Below are 16283 nucleotides of genomic sequence, written 5' to 3'. Positions count from 1 at the left end.
GGCTTCCATATACGACGAAGCCAAGTAGACGCACCAAGACGTTCCACCAACGCCTGCTCCACTCAGTTAGCACCGCCCAACGTTTGCTCTACAGAGTTTCTCACTACATTACCTAGAGGTAAACCTGGCAATGCTGCGCTGTGGTATGCATGGGAATGCCGTTATATCTTGACTTCAGATTGGCATCGTTCTCGGAGAGCCAGGAAGCCTAAAAGACGCGCCTGGCCAATGCCTGCCTGGCTAGCACCGTTTTGGCTGCCACAATGATTCATTTCCTGCTGAAACAGCACGTAGAAAGCTGTTTTTGCGTTATTATTACACAAAAACATGTTTCGTTTAATTTTGAGGGCTTATTATTGGATGTACAATCATTTGAAACGTTGCGCTGCTGAGCACGAGGTCGCGGGATCCAATCCCGGCCGCGGCGGCCGCATTTCGATGGAGGCGAAATGCAAAAAACGCGAGTGCGCTTGCGTTGTAGTGCACGTTAAAGACCCCAGGTGGTCAAAATTAATCCGGAGCCCTCCGCTACGGCATGCCTCATAATCAGAACTGGTTTTGGCACGTAAAACCCTAGAAAAACCAATTATTTGAAACGTAAAATGTATCAGCTGGCCGCTAAAGTTGGTGGACAGACGACAAGATTCTAGCTCGCTTTGGAACAACTTGTCGTCAGTTCTTGCTTTTTCTTCGGATTGATTCAGCATTCTAGGTGAGTAAAATTAATTGAGAGATGTAATATGGGTGAATGAAATCCTTTTATACAGATTTTATTTTAAGAACGCATAATTTGTGTAGCCATATCCACGTTTTCGACGAAGCCTCGTACGGCACCAGCCAACACAAGCCTCGCAGACACATATCCCGTCATTCCCATGATGGCACAGCGCCCTTTAGGAAACTCACATAGACGGTGGCGCCAGATCACCCCCTAGGTGTTATAGTGAGGAACTGTATGGTTTGCTCTGCCAGAGCCAAGGTAGGGTTCATGCTTCCGCTGCAAGCATGAGCCGCGGCCGAGCTGGGATGCTGGAACAGTGTTGTGTTCTAACGCTGCCGCGTATGAGCATTGTGTGCACAAAAAGCGACACTGTATGTATAATATAGCGTTCCTGCTGAGGAGCTCTGTGCATGCTAAACCGTGGTACATTCACTTGTCTCTGAGGCACTTCAAGCCAAATCTATCCAATCCTATCCACAGGCGCGCTGACAAAGGCCGACGGGTTTTCCGTCTGTCTCATTTCGTGCACCAGCGAAGTCCGACCATGCACCTGTAGCTTAATTTTATGAACTCCGCGGAAATTATGTTAATTATTTTAGCTCCAAGGGAAATCAATAACTCTGCGCGTGCTTAATATCGTTGTAGCTGATGTCCGCTCAACCGAACTCACAACAAATCTATAGCGCGACGAAAAATTTCACAAACATCTTGTAATGGCGCAAGCAGCTCAGTATCCAATTTTTTTTCGAGGCTTGCGGCGTGCTACTGACAGAGGAGACCAATGAGAGCGGCCCCTTCAGTGACGAGCGCGCGGGAAACGCTGTTGTCAGCCGGACGACTCGTTTTGCACTACATATCGTGTACTCGCGTCAGGTCTCGTTCGTGGTTGTTTTGGTTGGCTCGGTTTTTCGTCTCTTTCGTGATTGTTTCAGTCGTCGTGGTTTGCGATTGTTTACGAGTCTTTCAGACGCCACTTTATCCTGTTGATTGAAAACTTACTTTCACCACATTTCCTGCATCTTCAAAATCGTAGTAAGTGTAGAGCGTAGTAAAATCGTAGTAAGTGTGTAAGAATTCGTTAGTGAGTTTGGTCGAGTTTACAGAATGTGGACTCCACGCTAAATCTGACTACAGGAACATCAAATATGAGAACATACGCGTAAACTATTTCGTGTATTCAAAAGGTTGAAAAGCACTTATCCAGCCGCTTGAAAATTGTGCCTGGTGCATGACATTGCGAAAAACAATGAAAGAAGGGAACCCGCTACATGCAACAACATACTGACACCAAGCAGAAACACTCAACCCTCTACCTTCGCACTCATTTTACTATAACACTTTGCACATGTTATCCAAAATTGCAGCACAATTCACATTATAAGTGTTTCAAAATACATCCGACACATTTTAAATATCATTACTTTCATCAGTGCTTTTGCTGTTGATGCACAATCTTGGTGTACACAAGTGTGTACACAACGTCTGAAAGGGCTAAACCGAGACGTCTCGATGGAAAGGTTTTTTTTTTCGAGACAGTGCGCCATATCCGATTCTGTACGACAAGACGGACCCAGAGTACAAGGGACGCGGAGCCGACACTCAGTATATAATTCTCCTTGTATTGTGAACGCTTCGACGCCCCAAGAGGAAGGACCACGCCAACGTGATCGTAATCACAGTGGCAACAACGCGGTCATCATCACCTGGCATGACTCGCGTTAAGAACGGAGGACGAACGAACAACGTAAACACAACGCCTATCAGTCAGCAGACGAAGAAAAAAAAAAATAAAGCGCGCGACATCTCGCACCTACAGAGTAAAACAGAGAGGAAGCGAGATTTTGATGCTCTCACGTGACTGCCGTGACGAGTCGGTGTGGCCGCAGTTTCGCAGCAGTGATTTGCCGCCGCCGGCGCGCCACGTGAGTTTTTCTTTTTCCTCCAGTGTGGCTGGGGCTTTATTAATAATGCACCGTATTATTATGTACATTATTATGTACATTATTATGAAAATTATGGGGTTTTACGTGCCAAAACCCCCATCTGATTATGAGGCACGCCGTAGTGGCAGACTCCGGATTAATCTGGACCGCCTGGGGTTCTTTAACGTGCACCTAAATCTAAGTACACGGGTGTTTCCTGCATTTCGCCCCCGTCGAAATGTGGCCGCCGTGGCCGGGATTAGATCCCGCGACCTCGTGTTCAGCAGCCCAACACCATAACCACTAAGCAACCAGGGCGGGTTACATTATTATGTGTTACACATAAGCGCAACCGAGGGTGCTCCGGAAAATGCCGGACGTGTGAGTGATCTCTTGAACATTTTGCAAGTTTGGTGAACACGGTTTAAATCATGGCTCCGAGACATCAAAAAGGTGCTACCTAACGCTAACACATTTCTTTCGCATTTACCGCCAAATCGCCGCCAAAATTCTTTATTGTCATAGCACGTGTATACGGGACACAACAGCCTAACAGCAGAGATGGATGATGACTTCGCCTTCCCACGCGCCCAGTTACGGTGTCTCAAAGGGGGAGGTGGGAGCAACGCAGCCGTCGGGGAGCGCGGCGCGTGTTGTGGTAAGTGTAAGTGTGTAAGTAAGTTTGTTCCTAGTCCCTTTCGGCGCAGTGATTCATGATGCCGAGTAGTGGCGCGCGCGTCGACGTATGGGTGTTCTGTGGCTGACATGGCTAAGATGCCTCCGCTGTTGTTTGGCTGCTGCCGGTTGGCATGGTTGTGTACTGTTCTTTTTGCTCCACGCTCGTTTCTGTTCGCATTCACGCTGTGTAGTTGTGCCTCCTTGTGGTGACAATATTGTTAGGGGGAATTTTACACGTTACCATGCCGTAAGAAGCAATGGCAAGTCGTACGAAACGACAGACGCCCATGTTTTGCGCCGGGCTGCACAACAGGCTATGTTTCTGCTAGGAAAGCGAAAAAAAAAACCCATCCCTTTTCTCGGTGCAGAAAATCCGGCGTCGGCAAGCAGCGTCGGCGTGCGGGTGGCGGAGAAAATCATCGCCAACTACTCCGACCGCGCAGGCCCTCCACGTGGTGCAAGGTTTTGGTGAACAAAAATTGAATTTATCACAGTGAAATCTGTCAGAAAAATGATAAAGTACGACTTTATCCTTCGGCGTCTGATTCGCCGTCGGATTGTTTACCGATCGGCGTCGGATTGTAATTTGAATGTACGAGAAAACCTAATTCTGCTACGACGAAACTCAAACACAAACCCCTTTTCCAGCATTTCTACCAGACCTGCGCGCGTCGGGGCAACAGCAAACAATTAATAAAATAATTAAAAAAGGGTGCTAGGGCCTTCACATATTAATGTAACACCACTTATATGCCCCTGGAAAGACGTCGTACCAGCAATGCACTTCTGTTTAAAAGTGAAGCCGACTTTAAGGGGATCGGGGTAAGCTTGGTCTTTGTAAGCTGGCTTTCCCACGTTCGGTGTTGCAGTGAATGAAGCTTACTTGCCGTATGCGAACGATGTGATGCGAACGGGTCCCGATAACGCTATCGCGTTCTACTTTTAAAGGCGAAACTTAAGCGTCCTCCAATTTTTTTTTGCAATCCGCCTAATTACATATTTAGTCCTAATTAATTATTCAACTTCACAAATATTATAATTAGATGAAAAGTGTCAATGAGAAAATTGTAGAGCAACTTAAAAAAAACTACCGATACAGTTTTCTGTTGCTCAATACGTGCTATATAAAAGTGTTTTTCCTGAGCGTGAAAGAAGCCCGCCAATACACGCAAAGTGCTTAGAGCGGCCAGGGCCGGTATTTTGTAGCGATGCCTTATACCTTATTCTAAGTAGTCTTATCATCCACCGCTCACGGCCGGCTGATCCCGCTGGCAACGTGAGCAGACCACCGCTCTGACCACTGACCAAGCGCGAAACGCGCGAAAAGGCATTAGCATCGGAAAGGCATCGCTACAAAATACCGTCCCAGTCGCGCGGCAATTTTGCGTGTATTGGCGGCCTTCTTTCACGCTCGGAAAAACACTTTTATGTAGCACGTATTGAGCAACAGAAAGCTGTATCAGTAGTTTTTCAAGTTGCTCTATAATTTTCTCATTGACACTTTTCATCTAATTATATTTCAGAAGTTGATTAATTATTAAGATTAATTATGTAATTAGACGGAATGCAAGAAATAATCGTAGTATCGACAAGCGACGGCAAACAGCACTGCCTTGGTTCTGTCCAGCTATGGAGCACTTGCATATTTTCAAATCTTGTTGCATGATAGTTGGGACACCCTGTATATTGAATCATATAATCAAGAGCTGTCTGTCGTCCTTACGAGTATTCTTCGTGGTCACCACCATTCTAGTTCATCACATTGGCAACTAAAATAACTTTGTTTACTTAACTCCTACGAGGAATTATTTCTAAAGCATCGTATATGGGGGTGACGGGCACTGGAGTTTTGAAAGTACGCTGTGGCGCACCCTGGCGGCGTGCAACGAAGTTGGCTGGGTAGGTTAAGATGGACGGCGTCCCTTGAGTTACAGAGGTCTCGCTCGCTTTATGCGTTGTATTGAGTTCTTCGAGTAGTTTTCAGACTTGAAAAATGCGGAGGCACACCAACCGGCGTGCCTCCGCGCCCGGGGAGCAATCTTGCTGGCGACTGCAGCGCCGCCGCTGCTGTCATGATTGCTTGCAACCAGGGTGTACTAGACAATGGTCTTCTAGTACACTCTAGTTGCAACACTCCGCCGCCGGCGTTGCTTTCACCTCCCCCTTTTAGTCACCGTAGCCCAGTGTTGGAGGTCACGTAATCAAGCGCGCTCTAGGGTAAGAGAGCGCGCGTCTCCACCTCTGGACCGGCCGTGGCTGCTCATGGCTGTCCGCGCGGCTGAGCGTAAGCGAGGCGCGCACTCCGTATGTATCTTGGAGGCAATAACAGTAATATGCGGCAGGCACAAAGTTTAAGGGCGAGTCAGGATGGCTGGTGGCTTCATGCACGCTGTCTTCCAGCGTACCTAGTTTTGGAGGTTGCTTAATCCAAGTTTGTGAGACGTGGTGCTGCGATCACGAAGCGTTCGCTCTCTGCTGCGGGTGCTGTTCATCGCGCCAGAGTTGCGACAACGAGATCTCGAGGTCTGCTAATACGATGCGTTTATGTTTGTGCGCGTGTGACAACGCGCCTGTTAATTTAATTAGTAAGCCAATATTTGCTGCAATTTATACGGCCTATACAACTAGGAACCTTACTTCGTGTAATTGTCTAATGCTTTGCTATCGCTCTCAGGGGTTCGCCTTTCAGGCGAAACTGCGACTTTTTCAATGACCGACACCTATAGCCTTAAATGTCACTACACGACGTCGACAAATTTTTCTCCTTGTCATGACGTCATAATCATGCGAGGTGGAGGCGGCACATCGCGCGAGGTCAAGAATTCGAGACAAGTTTAGTATCATATTAAAATATCTTATGAGCGTTTTTCAAGTTCAGTACTTTCAGATTTTCATTCTTTTACGTGCTAGAAACGTTTGGTAGAGCTTAACGCGTCTGATTGCTGCGTAGACCAGCCTGAAATCGAAGACATTGGACCAGTTTTTCATGATCTTCCTTGGTGCGAGCGGGTTCCAACCAAAATGTTAACAACGTGGCATAAAGAGATGCGGTGCAAGATCTACATAACATCACTAACAGAGCCGGTGCAATTGGCAATGCTGCTGAGTCGTATCGTGAAACGCCGGCCAGTGGTACTTCATCACACGTCATCGGCACTCAACTGCGATCGCTTGACTCGTCTCGGCTACATCACCTGCTTTCGGAACGTTGCGGATTCTGTATATTATAATCATTCCGGCACTTCGGCGTGCCTCTTATTGTGCATATATCACTTGTGTCTTGCTATCGTGCACCATCGGGCAGACTTGAGCATGGACATCGAATGCCTTTTCCCCGTGTCTCGAAAAATCAGCAGCCGATCTACTGCGCAACGACCAAAGGATGCAGAGGTGAGTGATGGGTAGGCAGGGAGGTCAACAAGACACACGTCCGGTTTGCGCCACTACATTTGGGAAAGCGTGTCAGTGTAGGAAAAGAAACATACAATGAAGAAAGAAAGAGAGAATGAAAGGAAGAAAGAAAGAAAGAACTGAGAGTGTTGCTTCTTCCAGAAGTGTACATGGAACTACAGTGGCTTATTGAGCTATATCGACGGTGTAGTTGGTGTCGTTGGTTGGTGATGTTTATGCTTTTGTAAGTTCCGCTTAAGTAAATGCGCGTCCGACGATGGATCGACGTTCTCGAGGGATGTGTGACTCCGCAGCCCATATATGAATCGGAGTCACTGCATGGCATGATATGGAAACAGGCTCGTATCTGACGATTTGTACTTTTATTCACTGTTTTCTCACTATATATCTCTACTCTATGCACAGTTTGTGGACACAATCGTTGATGTGGACGTTCGAAAGCATCAGAAGCATATCGGTTCTCCCATGCACTTTATGTTCACACGCACACGTACTGTACATATTGGGAGACCAAACAGATACATATCAGGAAAGCACCGTATGGCAATTAACACATTGGAGGCGCATCACAAGGCCTCACATGAATTGTGAATGTACACAATTCATGCCACATGAATGCAAAAATTGTTTTTGGAAACGCTAGTATCGCAGGGGGCAATGATGTTTATATATACAACACGTGATAAATATTTGGCCTAGCACTCAGTTGAAGCGGAAGACTCCCGAATAGCACTGCAGACAGGGCCATCATTAGGCTAGCATTGGCGAATGTAGAGCCAATGTGGCCTAATATTGGGCTTACGTAGGTCCGCCTTGTTGTGCTTGCTGATCAGGTGTCGTGAAAAATGGCTTTGGAGACTAAGAGCCCCGCTCACTGTTTGACGGAAAGCCTCGCGCGAACGAGGCATATAGATATCAAGGCGATACAAGGAAAACGAAGCGCGTAAATGCTGTCTTCAACCGGAAATGCGAAACAACACAATACTTGTTTCTTGTCACAGTTGAAGAGTGATTATTTGGTTCGTAGCATGTAAACGTTGTTTTTTTTTTCACTCGCTAAGAGGAGATCAATGTGGGCTGACGCGCTCACAGCTTGTAAAACACGAGCACGCGAATCGTCAAGAACTATACATACATATACTACACATACATACACACAGCGGACGCATATTTGTACTTTAAAGTCGTGGCTTTGTCTGCCGTACGACTGTTACTGGAGTCGTAGGAACATAACATTTAGTCATGGAAGAGACGCAACCGTTGTTAGGTTGGTGATTGGACAGCAGTAAAACTACGGAAAATTATATTGTGCAAGCATCTCGGATGCCTTATGAATTTGGACATAGGCTCATGTAGACTAGCGAAGTTGAAACCATACTTTTGGCCTATGCGGCGAACTTGGCATAGCCATAACTGCTACAGCCTGTCTGCACAAATGTTCACCGATTAATGGAACAATTAACCGAGCAATGTGAAAAACAAGATGTGGGATTACTAATGAAGAGTTAGTTATTGCGCGCGCTATCCACAACTAACAGCTTGACATGTTTTTGTTTCTTTAAATAACATTTTCTCCCTTTCTAATCACCCAGTGACGTTCCCGAGTCTAACATGGTTCTGAGAATAGACCATGCTTCACCAAAACATGATTATTTAAAATGTCAGAAAAAGGTGAGAAAGAGCTATACAAGTTCATAGCAGAGTCTCGAAAGGAGAACTAAGACAATCCGACGACAAAACACTCACGGAACAATGGTGGGCGGTCATGTAATACTTAGTTCCTTAATAGACAGCTGGAGATCATGGAGATATCAAACAATGAAAGTGTGCAACATGAAACGAGTGTAAACTTCGACTAGGATGGATTGAGGGGCTTTGCACCTACAAAGCTGTCAAGTGTGCGCGCCTCGTTACATCGTTTTGCGCGCGGTGCACTCTAAACCAAGTCAATCGGCAGCGTGATTGCCCAAAATAAGGGCAGCAAGACAACATTGCTGCCCGGACGAGCAGATTTAGGTAGCGGCTTCTAGCTGTGTGAACATACGCCTCTTATAAGAGCGACTAAACGACAATAAGTTAGTCTAACACTTGCCTTTTGCATGATCAGTGCCCGTCGACGATATGACTAGGTTCGGGCACGACAGCGATACTTTGGGCGATGAAGTCAATGGAGCACTAACGACATTAACCCTCTGCAGTTTCTTCCACAACGCGATGAGAATGGGACGGCCGAAACCTGCTGGAATGGTCGAGGTGATCGGAGTGAGCTGGACGGCGTGGCCGTGGATCAGTAGGCCCGAACATTTCTGTCTCGTAGTTCACGACGATGGGTCTTATGTTCGTTCAGGAGTTTCTCGAGATGCCCGTAAAGGCGGCGCTGGTCACGGGTCTGGCACAAGCACAGGCCACCGGCAGTTCGATGACCGCCTGCGTGCCGTTCTTATACTCCACGGGAAACCGATGCCGGAGGGTGGTGCACCGGTAGTCGTCCAGAGGCAGGCACAGGTGGCCCTGGCAGGAACACTCCGCCGTGGTGAGGTTCTCGGGAATCCGCAGGTGGTCGTAGTCGAAACTGTACCGCGACGGACACAGCGCCCGCGTGTGGACGGCGTCCGAATTACTCGCGCCGTTGCCGCCACGGCCGACGGTGGCGCCGAGAGTGGCGGCGGTGTCGCAGTTTCGCAGGTCGCTGACGATCTGTTTGAGACGGACCAGTGTCTGGTCGTGATGATGGGGGGCTCCGTGAACCGTTATTGCGACCGAAGCCGCCAGGGCTCCGACGAAGAAGGCGAACCAAAAACTTCGCCCTCGGAGATCCATGACCGCGCCGAAAAACGGATGAGCCATGCGGTCCATGTCGACGACTTTGGGTTCTTCGCGGAATCGCAGGGATATTCTCGATCGGCCTCGACCACTGCTGTCTTACTTTCTGGTCCGCCATTGCGCCGGTGGTGCTCGTTATAAGTGACCCGAGGAGCGAAGGGGTCCAGTAAAATCCCAGCGGTCCTCTCCTCCGTGGGACTCGGATGCGCCGTGGTCCGAGATCCGGGCTTGCCCTGACGTCGGCTTGCCTCCCCCCGCCACATGACCCCCACTGTGCTGCCCCGAAAAGGCATGATGGCACCATGGGCTCTGCACGCGATGCCGGCACCACAAACGTCTGGCCGCGACTTGCCGCTCGCCGGCTCGCTCACAAACCCACGCCGTTTCAGCGGTAGCACTGGTTGGGAATGCAGCCGGAAGTCGGATCTTCCCGCCTCCGGTGTTGCGGAGAGGGGGGAGGGGGGGGGTGGAGGAGAAGGGGAGGAGGGTCTCACGTCACGTCATTCGCTCACTTCCCGATCCAGCGGCGGCGCTCTCCGACGTGGAGGAGAGAGCAAAAGCTTTCTCCTTTCTCGCTTCATCTTCCTCCTTTCGCTGCCGTCGCGGCATTGAGCGTGGGCTGTCAACTGTTGCCGTTTGTATCGCATGATACGCGCGCGTGTGTGTGCGTTATCGAAAGACTGTGCGCCCCGCGCGGATACGGGGCTTTGCGCTCGGCGTTCGCGCTTCCTTACGCGTCCGGCGGCGGTGGTAAGTGTGGAACGCACGACGTTTCCTCCCGCCCCAGTGTTTCAGTTCCGGAGGCTGTGAACCACGGCTGGCGGGGTAAAAAACACTGGATGGAAACACGGGGACTCTCCTGTAAAACACAACTCTCTCCTCGAGGATGGTTTCGGTTTGTTCGGTTTTCCGAGATCCTATTGTTGGGGCGCCGCGAATTACGCGAAAAGGGGAATTCCCTCCGACCGTGTGCTCTCCCCATGGAGCCGACGAAGGATTCCGACTTCGTTTTGGGCGCCGGTGGACGGACTTAGGGGTCCTTTGTAATTTGAAAGCGAGCGACCCTAATTGGTCAACGATTTATGCAGCCCTTGGGTTAATGAGCCACTAATGAACTGCGCGGATGTTCTGGTACATGTGTTTCATATCATGTCATACTTGCAACGCAGAGATACACGGTACAGTGACTAGGTACACTGTAAACGGAAATAACTCTCAGGTAAGAGTATAATGCTTCTCCTCTGCTTGACCCCCCATTTGGGAGTTTATTATGCTCCGAATGATTGGAGTATAATTTTTACTCCGTGCGGTTTTGCGTGGAACCTTGGGAGTATTTTTTTTGTCTTTTTTATGTTTTACTTCGCGCTGGACGGAGTTTTTTTTTTTTTTCGAGGTTCATCGGGAGTATAAAAGAAGGTATCACGTCAGTTTGTGTGGAGTATTTTATATCTAGAGGCTACGGGTCAAATTTCGAAATATACACACAAGACATATATACACACAAGACACGTAATACACACAAATTCTGCCAAGCAAGTCAATGACACCAGATAAACCATACTATACGTAAACATTTGAGAAACGCATGATGAACTCTGAAAGATATCCAACGTGCACGCGACACTCAAGAAGAAGCAACCCTGCCAGTATACATAGCCACGATACTGTGTGCCTCGAGACGGCCTAGCGAGTAGCTGTGCTGTTTTCAGAATGACGACTCACATGCTCACACATATAAGATCTGTCTCTCTGAAATGCACATTAAGCCTAAATCTATACAAAACTGTTAATTCATAATAGTGAGAAAACAATGTTAATGCCATGATTTTTTTTAAAATTAGCATTCCATTCTGTGAGTGCTGAAGCGATTTCCCACACTGCCGGCGTTCGCGGCCAAAAATTAGTGCGTTAGTTACAGTAAGCAAGAAAACTGTAAGTGCGCGTGCTTCATGGCAAAATTAACTTCGTGCAAAAATTGCCGCGCGGCCGCCGGTCGAGGTACTTTGCGTGTATTCGCGGGCATCTTTCACGCTCGGAAAAACACTTTTATGCAGCACGTAATGGGTAACAGAAAGCTGTATCGGGAATTTTTCATGTTGCTCTACAATTTTCTCATTGACACTTTTCATCTAATTATAATAATTGAGAAGTTGATTAATTGATTCACACGAATTATCTAATTCGAAATAATCTGAGTATCTCCAAGCGACGGCAAACAACGTTACCTTGGTTCTGTCCAGCTACGTAGCATTTGTATATCTTATTAAAGTTTGGCCCAACTTAAATGAAACACCCTGTATGCAGACCAAAATTGGTAAAATAAATATTACTGCCGAGGTCGCGAGCTGCAATAAGTTGTGGAATATAAATTTAGTGTCCCCTTCAAGGGGCACACCATGCTGTACAGTCAACCACAAAATATTACGGGCCACGAAATCTGAGAAAAACCTGAATATCTCCGCAGCTTCACAACGCCGCCTGGTATTTGCATTCCGGGCCTCGACTAGAGTATGCTAACAACATTGTCGCATACAGCTTTACTGGCTACTGCTACAGGCTGCTCGGGAATTGAACGTTTTCTGAGATCCCGTGGTCCGTAATCTTTTGCGGTTGACTGTACATGCGTGTAAGGACGCGTCTATAAAGGTGCTTCCAGGACTTCAGATGCTTCGCGATCGATAAAGTTAGGCTGGAGCGTTTTGATGTCCTTGCGCGAGAATTTTTTTTTTTTTTTTTTTTGCACCCGTGGCTACGCTCACGCTGCAATGTGGCCAAGCCAGGGGCCCCAGGGAATCGAACTCCCGACCTCGCTCTCAGCAGAACACCATAGACACTGAACCACAAAGGAAGCTATGGCTTACAGATGAATCCCTCAGAATGATCCGCGAAAAAAAAAATGTGCTGTATGAAAAGTTTGTGACGACTCGGGAGCCCGCAGACTTCTCCTCTTTGAAATAATACCGAAACTTTGTGAACGAATTTCTGAGGAACTCTAAGAACAAACATTTTCAACACGTATTTAATAGAGCGGGAACTCGGAGCGATGTCGTGTGGCGCGAAATAAACTACTACTACCTGTACCTCGTAAACAGCAGGAGTTAGAGCTAACAGCTGATAATAAAGCAATTAGTGGTGAAGAATTAGCAGACAAGTTTAACAAACACTTCACGTCATTAAACTTAGGCACGCATGACGTAAACGCGACTTCCTTTCTAAAAGAGCCAAACGGACACGTAGCCTTTTTCAAGCCTACAACACCAGAAGTGGCAGGACTTGGCTCTCATGCCGTTAAAGAACAGCACATCGCGCGGTATAAATGGACTTGAGATTAGGCCTAAGAAATTTGTGCTTGGCCCTTTGTTGCAAGCGCTTACTCACATTTTTAATCTCTGTTTATCCAGTGTCGTCTTTCCTGAGAAAATGCAGCACGCAAAAGCGATCGTTTTATGCAAGTCCGGAAACAAGAACGAGTTAACAATTTGCCGACCAGTATCTGTACTTCCTGTTATTTCGAAGGGCACAGAATAAAAGCATTTGCAAGAGAATTACGTCATTTTGTGATAGGTACACTATCTTATCAAATATGCAGTTTGGTTTCCGGCATGGAATGTCTACAGAGCTTGCTCTGCTAACGCAAAAAGCATTAATCCTAAATAATTTCAAGAATAAATTGTTAACACAAGGCATTTGCATAGACTTTTCCCAAAGCCTTCGACTCTATTAACTACGAGGCTTAATTAACTACCTATTTGCAAAATTACAGCATTACGGCTTTCGCGGGATCCACCCTTAAACTTTTGCAGTCATATCTTTAACACAGAAAACAGCGCGTCGCTATTGGATCGAAACTTTCATCAGTAAGAACATTAACACAAGGTGTTCCCCGGAGAAGTGTACTTTGACCTATTTTATTTACTCTTTATATTAACGATATCACAAATATTAGTAAACACGCACAGTTCATATAGTCTACGCCGATGATACTACTCTTCTGTTTTCTTTGACTTGACATTGTGCATCTTATAGCTTTGACAAACACGACTCTAAACCTATTACGAAAGTGGAGTAACTCAAATTCCTTAGCGATTAATATGAATAAAACTAAGGTTATACTGTTTACACCATCGCATAAGCACGTAATCTGTAACTCTGCTCCTTATCTCAGCGTGGAAAGGTGGAACTAGTAGATAATGTAAAAAACGTTAGGAGTTATTTTTGACGAACATTGAATTTGGGATGCACACGTAGAACGTATTATATGTCTAACCTGGCAAGAACATGTGATATAACTTGCCGACAACGACACATGCTGCCTTCTAAAAAAAATTAAAAAACTTTTTGTTATATAACAGCTTCTTCCTTCCACGTGTTAATTACTGTAACCTAGTGTGGGGTACGACATTCGAAACAAACACTCATAGTTTAAAAACACTACAAAATAAAGCCGTCCGGCATATTATTATTGCTCCATTTGATGTACATACACTCGAAATATTTCGCGCTCTTAATGTGTTGCCTATTGGACACTTTTATGAATATAACCTTGTCTTGAAAAGTACAAAAAATATATATTTTTGGTCTAACAATACGGTTTTCAAAAATTTGTGCAGCCTAACTGAATTAACGAAAATGTCGTACGAATTTAGAACCCGGAATCAGCGGGTATTACCTTTCTCAAGAAGTAATTACAGTTTGAAGCGATTGCAGAACCAAGTGCCGAGAATACTAAACTTGCTATATGCTTTTCATACTGAGCTGAACACGATTACAAGAAGTACGCTGAAAACGAACTTAATAAATAATGGTAAAGCTTTATAAAAATAAAATTTGCAATTCTGGTTACAATGTCTCGAACTTCTTTTATTTTCCCTTTTGTCCCGCTTTTTTTATTCTATGTACCGTTTGATAATGCCGATATTTCGCAATAAAAGTCTGTATAGCGTACATCTTAGCATGTATCTACATTTGCTACATTTGTGCATAAAGAGCCTCACATATGTGCGGGTAAATATACATATTAAATATAGTTGTTTGTATATGTATAGATGAATATGTTTCTTACTTCTGTAACCCATTTTTGTATTAGTATTTGCTGTAACTGATGCCAAGGAAAGGGGAACGAATCCCGTCAAGTTGCTTTTATGCAGATTTTTGTTCCTTGCCCTTGTATTTTTTTTTCTTCTTTGTAAGAAAATGAGGGAAAATGCGAAAATAAAGTTGTAGATGAAGGCCGGCGGATGCTCGAAGACTCGCGGTTTTCCGGAAGGAGCAGAGGAAAAGGTGACGTCGCCGCTTATATCACGGTTTCGTATTCATAGCCGCAATGATGGCATCGCCATTGACGGTTGCGTACAAGATATACGCACATCCCGAGCGTTTTTGGTTCAGACTTGGCTGACGGCGAAGCAAGCGGCTCCGAGGCGGTGGAAAGCACTGGACGCGGATCCTATGTAGCTGGCCACTTCGAGTCGCGAGGAATCCGGTCGGGGCTTGAAGACGAACTCCGCCTCCGCGCTATGCGCCACCATGACGCGTGGCAAGAGAACGCGGAAATCTAACGATCACGTCACTCTCCGGCGACATACTTCCCTAATCAATGTCAGTCGTCCTTCGCGCAGTTTTTTTTTAATGGGTTAGCATTGGGAGTGTCGAAGTGGAAACGAGCGTGTCAACATATATAATCAATAAACCTAAGGTAACCGCGAAGTTGTGCTTCTCATCATATATATATATAAACGAGCAGAAAGGGGACCGAGGGGCCCGATTTGTATTATCATATCATAAGAAGCCAACCAACAATCACTCCAAGGACAACATAGGAGAAATTACTTGTACGACTAATTGCATTAAAGACATCATAAATTCATGGAAATGAAAATGGATGAAGAATTACCAGCCCTTCTCCTGTCGAGAAAATGGGGGTAAGCGAAGCTTGTCGTGTGTGTATCTGACCTTCGTGGTGATCTTTCTTTCTTTCTTTCTTCCTCTCTTTTGTCCCTGGTATGTGCCATTGAGCTTGGACCCTTTCTGCACTATCGCCAGGATCGGCCCACTCTTCAGCGTGACACCACCACCACCACCGCCGGCACTTGTGAGCCTATAAAGCTTCGCTTAAAAGCAACTGGCCGCAGGTGGGGAACGTTCCCACGTCTTCGCATTACGGCGTGCGATGCTCTCACCATTGAGCTACCGCGGCGCCGTTTTCCCATCCACTTTCTGGGGTATTTATGTTTTTACAACTAGAACTAACCCTGTAAGTGTTAGCCAGCGCCACCACTCACAAACCTAGGCGGCGGATGTGGAACATCCTTTCTGACGCAGGCGTCACGAGTACGTGATCTTTTTTGCGTTAAGGCAACTGGTCAATAAACACACATATGCTACCTGAAGGCGTCAATGTTGCCGGATTAGAGCCGTCGTCATGTAATGAACGAGAAAAAAGGGATCCTAGGGGCCACAGGGCCCCTCGGTTCCCTCGGTGTCATTGTTTGTTACTTTGGTTCTGTCCAGCTACGTAGCGTTTGCATATTTTTAATGTTTGGCCCAAGTTGAGTGAAACACACTGTATATTTATAACGCGTCAGATCAAGCACTTTTTTTAGGGATCTGCGGTTACCGAATGGTATAGATTCCAAATCAAGCAAAAAAGAAAGAAACCTAATATCGAATCGAATATCGGAAAATTTATCACAAAATTTAATGCTTACAACATTTGCGCAAAAGGAAAA

The sequence above is a fragment of the Dermacentor silvarum genome, chromosome 10 (assembly GCF_013339745.2).
Source record: "Dermacentor silvarum isolate Dsil-2018 chromosome 10, BIME_Dsil_1.4, whole genome shotgun sequence".
In the NCBI taxonomy this organism is placed as follows: Eukaryota; Metazoa; Arthropoda; class Arachnida; order Ixodida; family Ixodidae; genus Dermacentor; species Dermacentor silvarum.
Note: the sequence above shows the minus strand (reverse complement) of the source record.